The sequence below is a fragment of the Triplophysa rosa genome, unplaced genomic scaffold (genome assembly GCF_024868665.1).
Source record: "Triplophysa rosa unplaced genomic scaffold, Trosa_1v2 scaffold253_ERROPOS117417, whole genome shotgun sequence".
In the NCBI taxonomy this organism is placed as follows: Eukaryota; Metazoa; Chordata; class Actinopteri; order Cypriniformes; family Nemacheilidae; genus Triplophysa; species Triplophysa rosa.
The window spans coordinates 19910-41409 of record NW_026634272.1 but is presented as its reverse complement, the minus strand read 5'-3'; the positions used below and the strand labels follow the sequence as shown (position 1 = coordinate 41409).

Genomic DNA, 21500 nt, shown 5'->3' with positions numbered 1-21500 from the left:
TAATGGCCTTTAAGGCCACACTTCCAGGAAGTAATGTCATGAAATGGTTTGGGCCTGTACAACAGAGACTCAGTGTTGTTTCTCTAACTTTAATACAGGTCATAATTTGTGTGCTTTGGTTAACAATATCTCCTCCTTTCCCACATAACAACATGAACTATTACAGAGAAAAGATCATCCTAGAATGTCATGTAGGTTCTGATGTTGGTTTCTGGGCTGTTCTTGGTTATATTGGTCTGTTATCAATCTTGTGTTTTGTTTTAGCCTTTCTGGCTCGGAAGCTGCCTGATAACTTCAATGAAGCTAAATTCATCACATTCAGTATGCTCATATTCTGTGCTGTGTGGATCACATTTATACCAGCTTACATCAGTTCTCCTGGAAAATTTACTGTAGCCATGGAGATATTTGCTATTTTAGCTTCAAGTTTTGGTTTGTTATTTTGTATATTTGCCCCCAAATGTTACATAATTTTGTTAAGACCTGAGCAAAATACAAAGAAAAATATGATTGGAAAAACATGAACATGCAATTTGACAATGCTGAAATAAAATGAAGCACATTTCTGTCATCAACACAAGTAAACAACATAAAATTAATAAAATATGTTTCGTTTTTTCTTTTGTATGGCTTAATAAATCCTTCAAGCACAAATGTAGTATGTGTGGTTCTGGCTTGGCAGTCTAAGGTTCATGACTGGAAAAGGTTGAATTTTATGGTCTTGACAAAAATCAAAATCACACACACTATAGTGACTGTACAGTAAATGCATGTATATACAGGTCTTATCATGTATATTATGGTGGCTACATATAGCAATACATCTGTTAGGGTTGTCTGACCCATGAGTTCTGCTCTTCACAGGCTGTGGCAGGCTCTGCAGTGTAGGATGGGTCAGGACTGGACACAATGGACTCTCACTGACCATCTCCATCACAGCCATATTCTGGACCTACGTTGTCTATTGCCTAATTAAAAATGACATCGATTTTTTGCATTTAAAAACAAGTGGAAATGCAATTTAATAGCCTTCATGTATATTATGTAAACTTTACAATAACTTATTTTGCAATAACTTCATAAACACTTCTTAATGGAGAAAAGTGTTTTGTAAGGCAGCTGGAAAAGTGTTTGTAGTGTTGGGTCACAAAACAATAAAACCACATTCTTTGCTAGATCCTGAGGAATGGTATCCTGCCCTGTCCCTAGGGGTTGCTGATACCCAGGTACTGAACCCCCTCTCCTAATCACACATCTCCCCTTCATCTCTTCAGGCCCTGAGTAATGGAAATGTGCTTACACATACTGTGTATATCATTTATTGTCATGTTGTGAAGACTTGATCATCATGTTCGTTATCATTTTAAAGGTCATAATGCGATGGGTAGACGGGTCTAATTCCTTCAAACCTAACAAAGAGTGCATTAGAGCTTTTTAACTTTAGGACACAAATTGCACTCCTCTAAGAGGTGTGGCTTTCGCAGGGAATCTTGTTTACAGATAGATTGCGATTCCATTTGGAGCTCTCTTCAGTCACGAGAAACCAAACAAACTAAATTGCACAATGACCATTGAAGTTATGACTCATCTGTGTATATAAGCCTGGCAAAAGACTCGGGAAAGCATCTGTAACCAGAACTTACCGCACTGCAACTGTGTGTCTCAAATTTGCCAGGTATGACAAACTCTGTGGTTTTATTCTTATATGTTGATCATCTTTGTTTATTGAGTTTGTTTACGCATTCTATGATTTGAATTAATGTTGTAATTGCCTGGCGTAATAAATTGTTATTATTGATTTATTAAGAATTCTTCAGAGACTCTTATTTCCAGTACATTGAGAGGACCCCGCTTTTACCGCAAAATAAGAATGTCAGGATATGATGGACTGGAGTTTTGATTTTAAATAGAGAATGGGGCAAATTTACTAAGGCTCACATGTACCAGATTTCCACCTATCACCTGCCTTAGCAAGTTGCATTATCGCGACTAAAGTAACTATTGTTATGTTTCTGAGCAAGCATGGGGCAGCCAGACTTAATGATATTAGTTTACCCGGCCACCTCTGACTAGGATCAGACTGACAATTTTGTGACCGTGAGACTCTATGCGACACCAGGTCCACAATGAACGAATAACTAAGAGTATTAGGATTCACAAATAATGTGAATGTAACTAGGTAACTATGATCAACAGATACATTGGAAATGTCATATTAATTACTTCATATTATATTAAATTGGAGTCAGATTGGTCTTAACCACAGTGTCATGTAAATTGAACCAACTTGTAACAATTCAGTTTTTAAATAATTTCGTATAGAAGTGTTGTGGAAAGGCAGAACACAAGATCCCTTCACCCACGCCATTGGATTCCGTTGTTGGGCCAGTGGGTGGTTTTATTTCGGGAAAGCAAACGTCACATTTCAAGGTAAGAATGGCACTTCAAAGATTACGTCTTAAGAGAAATACATGTTCATTTTATGTTTTTAACTGAAAATGAGACCTCAATGACGTATGTCAACAAATACAACCTCCAGAGGATGCAGCCAAAATCGTGTCCCGGAGAAATCATGTATGGTCACCCTATCATACAAATGATGCTACTGGTGTTGTGAGTTCAGATCACGCGTCACCTCAAGTGTGTGTGTGTGTGTGTGTGTGTGTGTGTCAGATGACCACTCCCTTGTTTACCTCAGGGCACCAGTTGAAAATTAAAAATGATCCATATAGATCATACAATAAGAAAATTATGTAAATCACCTGGTTTAGCTGAAGGATTTTGTGATAGTCTGCTAACTTGTAGAACCCCTTTCTGTATTATCAACACAAGGAAGACACAGATGTAATAAAATAGAATAGGTCGTTTGCACATGACATCACGACACTGCGTGAAGTGCAGATGGAGGGCAGCAAGTGATTTTCTCCATAGGAGTTTACTATCACAAACTCAAAATGCCTATGTTTTGCGTCGTTTTTGAATGGTCAAATTGAGCACATTTTTTTGTGTATGTATATGTGTATTGTAATGCATACTCGGCTACCAACCACCTCTGTTGCCCTGGTCAGGAAACCCCTCAACTGTGCCAGCTGTGGACCACTGGTTTTATGAGAGCGAGAGGGTATGGAACACCGCTCACATCCACCTCCAAGGGGATGTTCACAGACAGAAGAGCCAGGATGACTCACCTCGTGCTCCCACTCAACAATTCCACCCTGGGCAAAACTCCATAGACTCCCGCAAGTTGAGTTATAGAGAACAGCATGGTTAAATTTCATTTATGAAGGCAATGTCCCGCTGAGAATCGGTAAAGTATTTCACGTTTCCGCCAATCATTTCACGCCGGACTGCTTCACGAATGAGGGCCAGTACAATGCTGGACTTTCAACGAGATTGCTACTGAAACCGGGAGCAATACCAACACTTCGTGCCCAGTCCTCATATCCAACAGAAGCAGTAACGTTAAGTATCACACCTCATATTGTTGCTGATTAGTCTTTGAAAATTACCACTCTTAATGTGCTTGTTATCGCGCTATATTGGTAATGTTGCTAACAATAGAAGTACAGCGTCTAACTGTATTTATTGACACTGCCCTCACATGCTGTCGGGCTTATCGTAAACAATACCTAAAGTAAGTGTGACAGTACATGATAGAACAACGTTGAAAGCATAGTATAACTGTAGTAACGTTAAACTATACCTGCTCGACCTCCGTGCAGCATTTATTCTCTGGCTCTGTAGTCATTTACCTGCACAGCGATTTATACATTATCATGATGGACCATGCTAATGCTTATCGATCACTTGAAGAATGTTAATTTCACAATAACTGCAAAATTACATCTAACCATTCGGAAACGTCCTGTTCAATTCTTAAGGTTGTCACTTCTTGTGTCTCTCCATCAGTGTCAGACTCTGGTTTGTACATATAGGGCTGAACACCACTAACAATTACTGACATTTTTATGTTTTGTTTTGGCCGGTACGTATCGGCTCTCACTAAATCCTTGGTGTTTCGAGTCTGACGCCATCACGCAACAGTGTTTTATTGGCAATTTTAACAATCATAGGTAGTTTAGATGGTTAGAGTAAGGTTAGGGTTAGGGTGTGGGTTAGGGTAAAGGTTTTGTAAGTCTTGAAACACCAAGAATTTAGTGAATACCAACAAGCCACGGCCACGGATCTGACTCGAAACACCATGGATTTAGTGAGAGCCCCAGCACGAGTTCCTGAAACTCCACCCTCCTCTGGAGAGGGGGCTGGGACGAAAAACTCATTAACATTTAAAGAGTAAGTAGCATATGATTTTTAAGGTCCTACTTTGGTTTATGGAGTGTCCAACAACAAGTTTATGTACATACAATGTGTAAAAACACCATTATGTCGTAATAATAGGCAGTTATTCTTACCATACTTCTTGTCTGACTCTCAAATGATTCGTTCCGCGATTCATCCGTCTAGTCTCCTCCTATCCGCTAGCCTAGTGTCATGTGATTGGTCAGATGGTGTAGTCTGTTGTGATTGGTCAAATGCGTTCATCATGTGTCACAAATGGAACGCCTACCATCATTACTGGATTACGGTTTACAGGTAGTTGGATGTCATAAAAATTATTTCATAAAACGTTCTATTAAGTTCATAAACGTTGAAAGTATTTGGAAAATTAATTGACCCTTCTGCAGATGCCAGTAAGAAAAAGGACATTTACAATTCTCTTGTAACAGTATTATACTTGGACTAGTTGACACAGCATACAGTGTACGGTGTTCGTATCTTCAGATGTTATTACAATACAGATAGTACTCGACTCAGTTTTTGAAATAAATACTTTGAGAGTTAATACATTGAACAATTAAATTAGCTGAGTTAATAGCAAGATAAACAAACTGTAATACCCCAGAAATAACGGTACATGCTAATGATAGCGTTATATGCATTAGCTAAACACAGACATAAGGTACACAAATATTTCTTGAAGTTAAGACAAAAATAAATAGTCACACATACAGGTTGTGATTCGGTGGAGCTAACAGGTCCAAATAAGGTTGGTATTGCCCCCTCTTTCAAGGATAGTCGTTTCACATATCCTGCAGTGAACACGCCAAGATTATTGAAGCAATCTTCAGTGAAATGACGTGCGCACAGTAATACCCTGGGGTTATACTACTTTGGTATCGTTTGAAAAATGAATTGTAACCATTGTTCCCTTAGAAGTTCTTCCTTTGGTAGTTGAAATAAGACGGACTTAGTTTCACAACGTAGAACACGTGTTCTAGACATGATACACACGCATCACGAACGAGCGACAGTGTTTTGGGGGAGGAGACTAGTGAAGTTTTCGCGGCAGTCCCAGCCAAACGTAGGCGGGGACTATGTGTAGTGACGTAGATACGCGGCGGTTAGAGACTCGGACTAGCTCATGTCTTGTTTGCATGATTCAGAGTCGACTCCCATTTTTACAAGCCAATAACTTTGTTATTTATTCACCTTCGGACTTACAACTTGGCAGACAGCTTACTTTCAAACACTGCAACATAACACACTGCATGATATGTAATTTTCATGATCTCATGCTACTTACTCTTTAAAGAGATACAAGCAAAATCGGTGCGTTTTTACACACACTCAAAAACGGGCAACTTCAACATTCTATAATAAATGATCCGCTGGGTATTTTGTGCTAAAACTTAACATACACACTCTGGGGACACCAGAGACTTATTTCACATCTAGTAAAACCATTCGAACAACCTCTCCTTTAAACTACCCCAGCAGTACCGCATCTCACCTTCTTCCATGTTACTAATCAGGATTTTAACAATTAGTGGAAGTGACTGCTGGTTAACATGAAGTATTATTAGATCAAGTTTAATCACATTGTTATGCTTGTTTTAATGGCTGACAACAAAACCTGAAAATGAGTCAATAGGAATGGGTTGGGCACTCAGTTGTATTAAAATACAGTGTGTGACAGTTTAAACACTAGAAGCGAATGTGTCAACATTAATGCGAGGTGATGACGTTACAGGTACAGTATATTAATTAGCACATCAACAATTGATTTTGAATCCCAACAATTTACACCCAAACATATAAATAAATGAGCTCTGCCTTCACACTGGCATGGAAAAGAGGTGTCACTTATGCTTCTGCTGTTTTATAGTGCTTGTGTCTCAGCGCAAGTCTGCAGAATGCTGAGCAATCCGGTCCTGCCACTACTTTCTGCTGAAAGAGACATCAACATTGGGGCAAGTTTTTCAATCCATGCAACCTCTGTCCTAAAGATACATCCTTTCACTTCCAATCCAGAACAACAAAACGCATCAGGTCTGTATGAGAAATACTTTCTGACATTTGTCAATTATAACACTGACAAAATATGAAGATTATTTACAAAATGTCTGTTAAAAAACAAAACTGTTGCCTGGTGTCACTTTGGGCTATAAAATATATGATGCCTGTCGTTCTGTACGTCTCAAACTGTCCTATCAGGCATGGCATTAATGAATGGCTATGAAGAGACTTTGGATGATGAGTCCTGTTCTAAACCTAAATTTGTTCATACCATGGTTGGAATATCAAGCTCTACTGGCAGCATTGGCATTGCCAATTTTGTAGGCCTGTTCAACATCCCTATAATAAGATCTCAGATTTTTCTGCTTCATAATAAATCAATTCAGGAAATTTGTTCCAGATAAATGATAACTTCGTTACTTAGTGTAAACATAAAAAGCATTGTGATAAATGGGAGCAATGTGTTTATGACAATTACACTATTTATATAGTTTTAACAGTACACTAAAAACTGAACTTGTTATTTGTCCTTTTTTCTTGTTTGCTTCTTCTTTGCAGATCAGTCGTTTTGCCACATGTGCATGCCTGAGTGACAGAAAAAGATTCCCCGACCTTCTTCAGAACAATACCCAGTGATTATTACCAAAGCAAAGCGCTGGCTCAGCTTGTCAAACACTTTGGCTGAACTTGGGTTGGAACGGCGAGGAGTCGCTCTGACTATGGTAACAATGGAATTGCAGCTTTTGAAAAGATTGAAGAACAAGAGGGGATTTGTATTGAATATGCAGAGTCTGTACATACAACAGATTCAAAAGAGCAGCTCCTAAAGACACTGGAAGTGATTAAAAAGGCCACAGCCAGGGTGGTGGTGGCTTTTGTATCATATAGCGATTTTGTCTACATCCTGAAATTAATGGCACAGCAAAACATCACTGGTCTGCAGTGGGTCGGCAGTGACTCTGGATCACTTCTCGAGTGATAGCAGAAACAAAGGAACTCAGTTTCCTCACAGGAGCTGGAGCTGTGGGCTTTGCTGTGACGAACGCCAAGCTTGATGGACTACGAGAGTTTCTAGTGACTGTGCACCCTGATCAAGAACCAAAAAATGAACTTTTGAAGGAATTTTGGGAAACTGTTTTTCAGTGCTCTTTCAGAAACACCGGCAGTGGCACACGTGTCTGTACTGGCTCAGAACGCTTAACAGAACTACAAAATGAATATACTGATGTATCAGAGCTGCGCATAGCTAGTAAAGTGTACACAGCAGTGTATGCTATCGCACATGCACTACATAATTTAATAAATGATGTCAAATTTCCAACAACTAAAGACAGAAAAGTCGAACTGAAACCCATTATGTTTGTGTTTATTCTCAACAACTGTTGGCAGGCCCGGATTAAGAATTCAGAGGCCCCTGGGCACAAGTGTTTTATGGACCCCCCACATACACATGCACACAATAAAATTTTTAATTAGCCTACCATGCGTATAAACACCTCTATCTTTTACAGGATTACATTGACAAGTTACAAACTATGATCACAACCTGAAGGACTATATCAACACCTGTACACATCCTCCATCATACAGGATTTACACCTCATGATTGCAACAATGCTTTTCTGGCCCAGCAACAACAATATTAAGACATTTCCCAGCATACTGTAACTCACTGGCATATGCAAGCAGCACACACTACCACACCTCTACCAAATCAGTTCTATCAGATTCTTCCATAATTTACACACAAACATGCAGGACATGCAAAACTGTTCTTAAGAGAAAATATAAGAACTTTCTTAAGATAAATTACAGAAAGTTTTTAAGAATATTCTTAAGTGCAATTTTCAAATATTTTCATCTTTATTTTTCTAAGAATAAATGGGCAGTCTTTGTCAATGATTGTACTTCAAGAGTAATTTGTCTATTTGTTAAACTTTATTTGTATAACAAGCACCTTGCGACTCACGTTCTTATTTAAGCTGTAATGTGTTACAGTAAACGGCATTAACGAGTATTATAAGTATAATTCTTTAGCCTATATATTACGACATGATCATATGTGTGCGTATGTCAACATTTTGCAATGTATGTAAAAGCACTGTGGATTATCTAATAATGAAGTCTTAATATCGGTAAAGTAGGGCAGTTACTGATCAACATTATATCAATATAAAATAATTCATAATTGGCAAGGAAGCACCACCAAATAAATGTAAAAAACGCTTACCTTTTAAGATTTAAGACAGCCGCGAGGGTATATCAACTCATGTTTACAACAATAAAACCATTCTCATTGACAGAGCCTACTGTGTTTTCAGTTTCTGTTGTCAGTTCATGACGCGACATCATCTAACAACTCACAATAAAAAGCGGTGATTTCGGCTAACGTTATATGTTCTTTCACACAGCCTCATGGTAACCATGTGCATATTTACGGATGAAATTTGTTCATATTTATATATCCAAAGAGTCGATAACAGTGACAGGTTGTTGGAAACGCTGTTTTGTACTCATTTTATTCACGAGTCACCTGTCGTACGGTGGTGCTTCTTCCTGCCGCTCACTGTACAGAGTGACGCCGAGAGAAGGGATCCCTGCGCCGGGAAAGAGAGACCTCGCGCTCTCGGGGCAGCACTGGCGACATTTTCCCACTGAATGAAAGCTAAGTTTTATCCAAGAAGTGGATAGATTTGTCGCTATGTGCTTCTTCTGAACAAAAACCGCTAGATGGCTCGTAAAAGTGACTAAATCAAAAGACAGATTTTCTAATTCAGAAACAATGTTTTGTGTGTGCACCTCAATGTGCGCACACAAATGAATTTGGCGTAAACGCTGTTATGTGAAATTTTCTTACCCTTGCCTGGGCCCCAAGTGCGCATGGGCCCCTGGGCCTGTGCACATAATGCCAATTGGATAATCTGGCCCTGGGGAGTATATATAAATTTCACTGTCAAAACATCTTTTTTTTATGCGAGTGGTGACCCAGTGGCAAAATATGATCTGGTGAACTGGCAGCCTGCTGAAGATGGAAGTCTGCAGTTTAAACTTGTTGGTGTGTATGACAGCTCACTGCCTTGAGAGAAACTCCTTCAAGTTGATCAAGAAACCAATTTTATGGGCTGAGAATAACAGACATGTCAGTCAACACTGCAGTCTACACAATAAACTGCTGAGGACACGGAAAATGTTTGTTCCAAATATAGAAAATAGAGTAAATAAAAACCTTGACTATGTCTGTCATGGCTCTGCTTCCTTAGTCAGGTTTTTCTTGGTCCTGTAGCAGAGCCATGACAAAGTCTTTGGTTATGTGTGGAGAGAAACATATTGTTGTCTGTTTGACAATAATATACGTTCTCTCCAGTGTCTTGTCATTGGCCCCATTCCTCTCGTTTCCTCGTTATCTTTCCCTGAGTGTTTAATGTCCCACACCTGCCCCATGTCGTTATCCCTCGTTTGTCAATCCCTATATATACCCTCATGTTTCTTTGTCTTGTTGCTCGTGTATTACATATGTGTGTGGTGTCCTGGCGTTCAGTGTATCCCTGTTCTTGTTTGCCTCCCTAGCCTGCTGTTATTGCCTGTTCCTGCTGTTTTCGTGAGTCTAGTAAGTGTCCAGTTTAGTTTATGTCAAGTGTGGTTATCTTAGTTTAGTGTCAGTTAGTCTTCGTCCTGTTTATCCTGTTTTTCTGTTAATCTGTTATCCCCATCGTGGGTCTTTGTTTTGTTTCTTTGTTTTGCACTATTAAAATCTGTTTTGTTAACCCCTTCACTGCCTGCCTGCGCTTGGGTTCCTCTGCCAATTCGTGACAATGTCTGAAAACATGTAAGCAGAGTGCCTCAAAAAGGGCAGAATAATAAAATAAAACAATTAACCTCTATTAAAATCATATGAATAATCATAATCATATTCAAGTCATATATGTTGGTATCTATCTTTTCACAGGTGCCTGTGTCTGTGTGCAGTGAGAGTTGTCCTCCAGGCACTAGGAAGGCTGTACAGAAAGGACGACCTGTCTGCTGTTATGACTGTATTCCATGTGCAGATGGAGAAATCAGTAACAGCACAGGTAAATACTAGTACATGTTAGCAAAACTGAACAACAGACAGAGACCTTGTGATGTGCTTTTCATTCAAATAATCCAAGTCAATTCCTTCCTCACAGATTCTAGTGACTGCTTTTCTTATGATTTGGAGTATTGGTCCAATGAAAACAGAAACAGATGTGCATTAAAAGTCATTGAATTCCTTTCCTACACAGAAATGGGAAGAAATGGGAATTTTGTCCTGTGTATATCTTGTGTTCTTGGTAAAACAATAGTTGTGTTAATGGCCTTTAAGGCCACACTTCCAGGAAGTAATGTCATGAAATGGTTTGGGCCTGTACAACAGAGACTCAGTGTTGTTTCTCTAACTTTAATACAGGTCATAATTTGTGTGCTTTGGTTAACAATATCTCCTCCTTTCCCACATAACAACATGAACTATTACAGAGAAAAGATCATCCTAGAATGTCATGTAGGTTCTGATGTTGGTTTCTGGGCTGTTCTTGGTTATATTGGTCTGTTATCAATCTTGTGTTTTGTTTTAGCCTTTCTGGCTCGGAAGCTGCCTGATAACTTCAATGAGGCTAAATTCATCACATTCAGTATGCTCATATTCTGTGCTGTGTGGATCACATTTATACCAGCTTACATCAGTTCTCCTGGAAAATTTACTGTAACCATGGAGATATTTGCTATTTTAGCTTCAGGTTTTGGTTTGTTATTTTGCATTTTTGTCCCAAAATGCTACATCATTATGCTAAAACCAGAGCAAAATACAAAGAAAAATATGATGGGGAAACCATAATCATAATAAAGACAGGGATGAACATGTGAGACAACACTAAGATATAAAAAAACATACTTTTGACATAGAAATTAACACAAATTTAAAAAGCATACTCAATAATATGTGCTCCTAGCTTCTTAGGCTGGCATTTATGATTGAAATGAAGTCACAAGTTAACATGTTTACAATGTAATATTTATAAGCAACATGCCGTCTAGACAGCAGCATTTAGATTTAATACTGTTATTATAAAATTAGTTATCAGAATGCAAGTTAACACACAAAGTAATATTTATATGTTTAACCCTTAGACTTAGTTTCAGTAAAAGATGAATTTGACTGATAGCATTTTTTTATTTATAAAAAATCTATAGTTCCCTTTCTGTCGGTCTCTCGACGTTGTGTCGAACCGACAGAATGGGGTTTGTCTTGAGAACCTATCATCTTCTGAGTATTTAGAAAAGGCCAATGAAAATTGGCGAATGAAATTTGCATGCCGTGCTCCTCCCCGGATGTCCGGGTATAAGAGGGAAGCCGGCGTGCTCATTCATTCACCTTTTGTTCTTCAGAGCCTACGCATCTGATGAGCAGCTCCAGATCTGATCTTCGCTGGTCTTCCAGTTCTTCGCTGGTATCCTGCTGGAATCTACGATGTGGTGCAGCGGACGGTCCCTTCCTGCAGCGACTTTCCCCTGGGCGTCTCGGCAGTTCCAGAAGTGTCCGAGCAATATTTTCTAAAAGAGCAAATTTGCTCTTTTTGACTGGAAGGTCATAATTTCGCGCTAGCGTGTTCGTCTGACTCGCCCAGGCCAGTCAACGTCGCTCCGCAGAGATTGTGACGCGGCTCAGTGCTGTGGCGTCTTCCATAGGAACCCCATTCTGTCGGTTCGACACAACGTCGAGAGACCGACAGAAAGGGAACGTCTTGGTTACGGATGTAACCTCGGTTCCCTGATGGAGGGAACGAGACGTTGTGTCCCTCATGCCACAACACTGGCCGCCCACCCCAGCGGTCGGGGGAGGATGCTTAGGCTCCTCAGACCAAAGGTGAATGAATGAGCACGCCGGCTTCCCTCTTATACCCGGACATCCGGGGAGGAGCCCGGCATGCAAATGTCATTCGCCAATTTTCATTGGCCTTTTCTAAATACTCAGAAGATGATAGGATCTCAAGACAAACCCCATTCTGTCGGTCCGACACAACGTCTCGTTCCCTCCATCAGGGAACCGAGGTTACATCCGTAACCAAGACGATGTTATGACAATATCATTACATTGGCCACAATCATTGTTTAGTGAAAAATGGATATTGGGAAAGCCCCAGTTCAGTCATGACTCTCGGGATAATTTAAAACTATGTAAATTGAGGCCCTGTCCACACGCACACAGGTATTTTCAAAACTGCAGCTTCTTCTATTCGGTTTGGCCATTCGTCACATTTCATAGCGTGTTTTTGCATTTTCGTGTGGAAACTTTTTTTACGAAGAATGAAAAACTATGTTAATAAAAATACCTGTGCACGTGTGGACAAGGCCTAAAAGTACTGTACTAGATCTACTACACAGCTGCAAAGCAAATACGAGACTTGCTTCTACTAGATGCTCAGGACCTGAAAACATAAGGTGTTTACCAGTTAACACAGACACCATATCAACTGTAACACATAACCATACATTTTAAACTTTTCCTTTCATAATAAAGACAAAATAAATATGATTGAAATTCATTAACAGTGTTGATTTTAAAGTGCCCATTGTTTGTTTTATCTAGTTTCATGTTAATATCTCTATTCCCCATTATCAACAAAACACAAGATATAATATTTTAATAGTTATAATATGTAATATTTTACACAACAGTTCTTTCTGGTTCTCGAATCTGATTGGCTGAGAGCCATGCAATATTCCACCAGTATCACCACAGGGAACTGCTTCACCGTTTGTATCACTCCGCCACTAAGCTAAGTTGGACTTATGAAACTGAAAGTAAATCACACACAAACTTGGCAACATCCCTTAGAGCAATTCAGAGGGCTCAGGAATGCTTAAAAAAATACATCGCTGGACACAAGGGTCTAAAAACACTCTTTAAATAACAGAAAATGCAGTGTCAACTTGCTACTGTAAACAAGTGCATGTTTACATTAAAAAACAATGGAGAGTGCCACAGTGTAATCGGAATCATGCATTCTCAGTGAGTTCATTTACACACACGTTCTGTCTTATTATTTTTGTCACTAATAACTTCCATGTAGCAGCACTGCCCAAATTTTAAAGAAATGACATTTAAAGACATGGTTTGTATAACTGTTTATGCTCTGCTGGAATTTTTGGTGGAAAAAAGTAGTCCCCAGTTCCTTTAAAAATCTGAGGGTTTTAAAGACACTCTTATGTTGTTTCTGATTTATCTACACTTTTGAGCCATCAAACTGTTGTATAAATGCAATATCATTGTGTGATAGGGCCCTATATCAGCTTTCCTGTGGCTCAGGGGTTAGAGCATGGCGCTAGCGATGCCAAGATCATGGGTCCGATCCCAGGGATTGCACTGAAAAAAAAACAAATGTATAGTATAATGCAATGTAAGTCGCTTTGGATAAAAGCATCTGCCAAATGCATAAATGTAAATTTATATCAGCATGTGTCATGGCTCTGCTTCATTTAGTCATGTTTTTCTTGGTCCTGTAGCAGAGTCATGACAAAGCCTTTGGTTATGTGTGGAGAGAAACATATTATTGTCCTTTTGACAATAATATACGTTCTCTCCAGTGTCTTGTCATTGGCCCCGCTCCTCTCGTTTCCTTGTTATCTTTCCCTGAGTGGTTGATTACCCACACTTGCCCCGTGTCGTTATCCCTCGTTTGTCTTTCCTTTAAATGCCCTCTTGTTTCATTGTCCTGTGCTCGTGTATATGGTCCTTGTGCTATGTGCGTTTATATGCTTCGTCTCATTTGTTTCACCGAGTTCCTGCCTTGTCTTGCTCTGTGTGTCCCGTTCTGTAAGTGTGTTATTTATTATCTTAGTTCTTGTTTTTGCCCCCTCATGGGAAGTTTTTGGTTTACAGTTTTTTTTGTATTTTAGTTGATCTTATCAGACAACCCTCGTGGGTATTTCCTTTGTTCTCTGTGTTTCGTGTATTAAAGTCTTGTTTTACCCCTTCACCACCGACTGCCTGCATTTGGGTTCATCTCCACGCCCGCCGATGTCCAGTCTTGTGTCCAGCCCGATGTCCAGTCTTGTGTCCAGTCCTGCGTCCAGTCTGGTGCAGCCGGCATCCAGTCCGGTGCAGCCGGCATCCAGTCCGGTCCGGTGATCCAGCCGGCGTCCGGTCCGGTGATCCAGCCAGCGTCCTGTCCGGTGATCCAGCCGGCGTCCAGTACGGTGATCCAGCCGGCATCCAGTCCGGTGATACAGCCGGCGTCCAGTCCGGTGTCCAGTCCGGCGTCCAGTTCGGTGTCCAGTCCGGCGCCCCAGCCAGCCACCCAGCCAGTACAGCAGCCGGCGTCAAGCCCTGTCCAGCCGGCCTTCCAGCCGGCGTCAAGCCCTGTCCAGTCGGCGTCAAGCCCTGTCTAGCCGGCCTTCCAGCCGGTCCCCAGTCCGGCAGCCAAGCCGGTCCCTGGGAAACTACCAGGGCCAAAGACTGTCCCCCCCAGGACTCCCCCTAGGTCTCCCAGGACTCCGTGCCCTCGAGCGCAGCCGGGGACTGGGATTTCTCCCCACCCCCATGGACTGCCCCCTATGGGCCCTTGTTTGGCCCCACCCCCTCCCATGTTTGTTATTTTTGATGTCCCACCCTAGTCCTGTTGTTATTGTGTCTTGTCTGCCCTTGATTTTGTTTTCTTTGTTTTGCCTTGTCCTGTCAGTCTCCCAGTCTGTCTTGTCTCGTCAGTCTACCCCTTGGTGAGCACCTGGAGGTGCTCATTAAAGGGGGGGGGGGGGCTTCTGTCATGGCTCTGCTTCATTTAGTCATGTTTTTCTTGGTCCTGTAGCAGAGTCATGACAAAGCCTTTGGTTATGTGTGGAGAGAAACATATTATTGTCCTTTTGATAATAATATACATTCTCTCCAGTGTCTTGTCATTGGCCCCGCTCCTCTCGTTTCCTTATCTTTCCCTGAGTGTTTGATTACCCACACCTGCCCCGTGTCGTTATCCCTCGTTTGTCTTTCCTTTAAATGCCCTCTTGTTTCATTGTCCTGTGCTCGTGTATATGGTCCTTGTGCTATGTGCGTTTATATGCTTCGTGTCATTTGTTTCCCCGAGTTCCTGCCTTGTCTTGTTCTGTGTGTCCCGTTCTGTAAGTGTGTTATTTATTATCTTAGTTCTTGTTTTTGCCCCCTCGTGGGAAGTTTTTGGTTTACAGTTTTTTTTGTATTTTAGTTGATCTTATCAGACACCCCCTCGTGGGTATTTCCTTTGTTCTCTGTGTTTCGTGTATTAAAGTCTTGTTTTACCCCTTCACCACCGTCTGCCTGCATTTGGGTTCGTCGCCACACCCGCCGTGACAAGCATGGATGTGATTAGGCCAGAGGCACGAGGCCACAGGCAACACAACCACATATAGCCCTATCACACTCCTACTTGAGCAATGTATTTTAAGTCGTTTTTTACTTTCTCACATTGTTTGCTTTTGACTAAATAATATACGTTTTCCTTAACGTGAGATCTTTTGGTAACACTTTATTTTACTGTGCCTTTGTTACACATGTTACATGTATTTACTATAAATTATGCATAATTACATGTAACTAACCCTGAACTAAACCCTGACCCTATAGTAAGTACATGTAGTTAATTTTTATTACTCAGTACTTAAATGTATAATTACACTGTAACACGGGCACTGTAAAATAAAGTGTAACCGATCTTTTAGCTGTACTCAAATACTATGTATTTTGAAGCAGGCTGTGGCTGAATGTAAAATGTGATGACATCACGCAACACATCTTGGGTCAAATTCTGTTAATGCCCTTTTACAATGTCAACACATGGTTTTTAAGCTGGATGTAACATTAAAAGGTAAATGACGAGTTTGCATATTGGGAAGGTCTAAACTGCTATATAGGGCCCAGTGATCAGGCCTTGATTTGAGGGGGATCGACACGTGTTCGCATTTGTTCTCGCTTAGTCTCGTGCCGGTTTTTGCTTGTTTATTGCGTGTTACTGGGAGGCGTGTCCTGCTGAATTCAGCTACGTGATTCAGACGGGTACTTAAGTGTGATTAACCACTGCGGCAGCGGTCGTGTGCAGCCCTCATCGCGTGAAGACTGAAGAGTGTAAAGACAAAATTCACGCTGTAGTCATTTATCGTCACCCAGGTCAGCTTGGACATTTGTTTACATCTCTCATACTTCCTGGAGGATACTACTCCTCTGGTGGTACTTGGAGATTTCAACATCCATCTTGGAAAACCAAAGGCTGCCGACTTCAACAACCTGACTGCGTCGTTTGACCTCAAGCGAACTCCCCCTTCACCAACCCACAAGTCTGGTAATCAGCTGGATCTTATCTACACACGCCACTGCTCCACTCGTCATGCCCAGGTCACCCCGCTGCACACATTGGATCATTTCCTCGTCACTTTGGATCTCGACCTAAATTCACCAGATGCAACACACCCTTTCCCACTGGTCGCATTCCGACGCATTCCATACTCACACTTTCTCCCTCCCGCTTATCCTCAGAGGTTTCCTCCATGCACCCTCCTTCTGAACAGTTCTCTCTTCTGAATACAAACAGCGCCACTTACACTCTATGCTCCACTCTAACATCCTGCTTGGACAGCTTATGCCCTCTTACATCTAGACCAGCCCGCGCTAACCCATCTGCCCCCTGATTATCTGATGTTCTCTGAGAGCATCGCGCCAAGCTCAGATCTGCTGAGAGGAAGTGGTGAAAATCAAATGATCCTGCTGACCTCTGTCTCTATCAGTCTCTCCTCTCTTCTTTCTCCGCTGATGTCACCTATGCCAAAATTCAGTACTACCACTCAAAAAGCAACAGCTCGTCTGACCCTCATACCCTCTTCAAAACATTCTCTGCTCTTCTTTGCCCGCCATTTGTCCTTCATCGGACTTAATGGCAAACGATTTTGCATCATTCTTTGTAGAGAAAACTACAATCATCAGCAGTCAGTTCACTGCGCCGCCTGAACATGCACAAACTCCCAAACTCCCTCTTTCTCTCTCCTGTCTGAAGCTGACGTTTCCAAGGTCATTGCATCTAACCACCCGACCACCTGCCCGCTAGACGCCGTTCCAACCCATCTACTTTAGGCCATCTCTCCATCGGTTGTCCCCGCTCTGACCCACATTATCAACTCTTCTCTCACCACTGGTACATTTCCCTCGGCTTTTAAGGAGGCCCGTATAACCCCGCTACTGAAGAAACTCACCCTTGATCCTGCACTGCTAGGAAACTACAGACCAGTATCTCTCCTCCCCTTCATTGCAAAAACCCTTGAGCGTGTGGTAGCTGACCGGCTCTCCTCATTTCTCACACAGAACAACCTCTTGGACAGCAACCAGTCTGGTTTCAAAAGCAGTCATTCCACTGAGACTGCACTGCTCTCATTCATCGAAGCCCTGAGACTGGCGGTTTAGACAACATCAGAACAGAAATGTTAAAGCACAGTCCTACAGTGATGCAGAAAGCTCTCCTAAAACTATTTCATCTGATATTACAATCTGGACACTTTCCTGAATCCTGGAATACAGGCTTAATACAGCCACTGTACAAAAGCGGAGATAAATTTGACCCCAATAACTACCGAGGCATTTGTGTGAACAGTAACCTGGGGAAGACGTTCTGTAGTATCCTGAATACTCGAATTCAAGCTTTCCTTACCAAACACAATGTCTTCAGTAAAAGTCAGATCGGATTTCTACCAAACCACCGCACCACCGACCACATCTACACACTACAGGCATTAGTCAATGAGCACGTCCATCTTAAAAACAAAGGAAAAATATATGCATGTTTTGTTGATTTAAAAAAAGCATTTGATTCAATATGGCATGACGGCCTATATTATAAAATTCTACAATCAGGCATAGGTAGAAAAGCTTATGACATCATTAAATCTATGTACACAGAAAACAAATGCGGAGTTAAAATTGGCGATAAAAGAACAGAATTTTTCTCTCAGGGGCGCGGAGTAAGACAGGGATGCAACTTGAGTCCAACTCTGTTTAACTTATATATCAATGAGTTAGCCGTGTTACTGGAACAATCTGCAACAGCCGGTCTCACGTTAAACAACTCCGAGGTGAAATGTCTTCTGTATGCTGATGATCTGGTGCTGCTGTCAGACACCGCCGAAGGTCTACAGCAACACCTACACCTGCTGGAGAAATACTGTCAAAACTGGGCCCTGACAGTCAATCTGAAAAAAACTCATTATGATTTTCCAGAAAAAAAAACAGATTACAGGATAACAGATACACATTCACTCTGGGAAACACTACAATAGAACACACTTTACACTACGATTATCTCGGCCTAAAAATCAGCGCGTCAGGTGGATTTGGTCTGGCAGTGAATGCACTGAAAGAGAAAGCTAGATGTGTGTTTTACGCCATCAAAGGCAGATTCACCCAAACAGATATTCCAGTTCCAGTCTGGTGTCAAATCTTTGATAGTGTGATTATGCCTATAGCTCTATATGGCTGCGAGGTTTGGGGTCCACAGTATCTGACAGATTACTCCAAATGGGATAAACACCCCATAGAATCCCTGCATGCTGAATTCTGTAAAAACATTTTAAGAGTTCAGAGAAGAACACCAAATAATGCATGCAGGGCTGAATTAGGCAGATACCCCCTGATAGTATACATCCAAAAACGTTCTCTCAAATTCTGGACACACCTTAACTCAAGTCCTCTTAACACACTTCAGTATGAAGCACTTAAAACCCAAGAGCTGAGACCTAAAGCCAGTTCCTTCTGCCAGCTGGCTCTGAAACTTCACACCGGCACAACCGAACAGAACCAAATCAGGATAAACCAAATGATCAAAGAAAGTAAAAAGTCATATTTAGATAATTGGGAAAAGGAAAGTAAAAACCAAAGTAAACTAGAATGCTATCGGACCCTAAACAGAAAATACAATCTGGCAGATTATCTCTACACTGTTGGAGATGTGAAACAGAGATGGATCCTGACCAAATACAGACTCAGTGATCACAGTCTGGCCGTAGAGCGAGGCAGACACAGACAAACATGGCTCCCAAAGGAAGAACAAGTCTGTGCACACTGTGACACTGGTGAGGTGGAGACAGAGACACACTTTCTCCTTCATTGTGATCAATTTAAAGATGTGAGAGAGAAACACTTTCACAAAATGTCAAAGCTCATGCCAGAGTTTGATAGGTGTTCAGAAACAGAGCGAATGCAGATGTTAGTGGGGGAGAAGAGACACACATCAGCTGCTGCTTCATTCATCTATCAGCTGCACACACTCAGAAACAAACTACTGCCTTCATCTGCTACAATCAATGCACATCTACACTCTTGACTTTATTACATTCTCATGTTTCTGCCTGAAATCTACTTTGATATTGAGATTTTATTTCCATATTTCATTTGTTTACTTACATATACTTTATTTTATATTTCATTCTATATTTATGCCTTACTCGGCACCTTAGTTTAATTGTAATCTCATGTTTGTACTTAATGTATGTCTTTTGTTATATGTTCAATGCTTTGGCAATATTGTAAGAACACGCAATCATGCCAATAAAGTACCTTGAAATTGAAATTGACTGGCAAGGGCGGCCTCTAAATCATCTGTGCTCATCCTCCTGGATCTATCTGCTGCTTTCGACACTGTCAACCACCACATCCTCCTGTCTACCCTCAAGACTATGGGTGTCTCTGGAGCGGCGCTAAAGTGGTTCGAGTCTTACCCCTCGGATAGGTCATTCAGAGTATCCTGGAGAGGTGAGGTCTCTGAGTTCTTCTCTATATACACAACATCCCTAGGCTCTGTCATTCAGAAACATGGCTTTTCCTATCTATGCTATGTAGATGAAACACAGCTTCACCTGTCATTTCAGCCAAATGATCTGAATGTTTCTGAGCGCATCTGGGCATGCCTGAATGACATCTCACTCTGGGTGAAGGACCATCACCTGCAGCTGAACGTTGCAAAAACTGAACTGCTCATGATCCCGGCTGACCAGAAAACTCAGCATGACCTTTCCATCCAACTAGGTTCATCAACCATTACTCCTTCCAGAACGGCCAAAAACCTTGGAGTGGTAATTGATGATCAGCTGAACTTCGCTGATCATGTTGCCAGCACCACCCGGTCCTGTAGATAGACGCTCTACAATATTAGGATAATTAGACCTTTCCTGTCTAAGCATGCTACGCAAGTTCTTGTCCAGGCACTTGTTCTGTCCAGACTGGACTATTGCAATACTCTACTTGCTGGTCTTCCAGCTTGTACAACCAGACCTCTTCAGATGATCCAGAATGCAGCGGCAAGAATGGTCTTCAAAGAGTCGAAGAGAGCGCACGTCACTCCTCTCTTCGTTATGTTGCACTGGCTCCCTACAGTCGCTAGCATCCAATTCAAATCTCTGCTCTTGGCCTACAAAACCACCATTGTTTCAGCACCCCCATATCTTCACTCGCTAATTCAGACTTATGTACCCGCCCGATTCCTGCGCTCTGCAATCGAATAACGTCTTGTGGTGCCGTCCCACAAAGGGAAAAAATCACTCTCACGCACTTTCTCCGAATGTGTTTCACGACTCTGGAATGATCTCCCTCTTGCCACAAGATCAGCGGATTCTGTAGCGGTCTGTAAGACCGGCTAAAAACGCATCTCTTCCATCAACATCTGACCCAACATCTGACCCATTAGTACAGTCTTCTACTTATTTTCTACTTTCCTATCCCCCCTAAAAAAATTCTTAGCTTCGTATACTGTGCTAGGCTGACTGAGACCAGTTGTACTGCACCTATGCATTGTTGTTCTTTTGTTGCACAAATTGCTTCTACTGTTTTTACCCTACATTGTATGTCACTTTGGTTAAAAGCGTCTGCTAAATGACTAAATGTAAATGTAAATGTAGTTGCAGCTTTGTGATGTTATACGCTGTCTGCGCAGCCTGCGGATGCTGCAAGAAGTCAAACACGTGCTTACGTCGGGCGCCTTCGATGAGGCTACTGCTGACAGTACCGTTGTGTTGTGTTAATCAATGAGAGAGATTAATTTTAGTGACAATAAAACTGACCAATCATATCATCTTTCTGAACGAGTGCGCTTTGTTTTTTGCTAACTTTCCACCATCTTGGGGGTTGTTCACTAGCAGTCTCATAAAGCGGAAGAAGCATCTGAAGTTGCTATTGAACTTCAAAA

The 21500-nt window shown here is 41.4% G+C and overlaps 2 pseudogenes; both read left to right on the top strand.

Annotated features, from left to right (window-relative positions):
* Positions 1–962, top strand: part of LOC130550193 (extracellular calcium-sensing receptor-like) — a 16770-nt pseudogene extending 15808 nt beyond the window's left edge.
* A 29-nt stretch (positions 963–991) lies between these two features.
* LOC130550188 (extracellular calcium-sensing receptor-like) lies at positions 992–17281 on the top strand (annotated as a pseudogene).
* The last annotated feature ends 4219 nt before the right edge of the window (positions 17282–21500 follow it).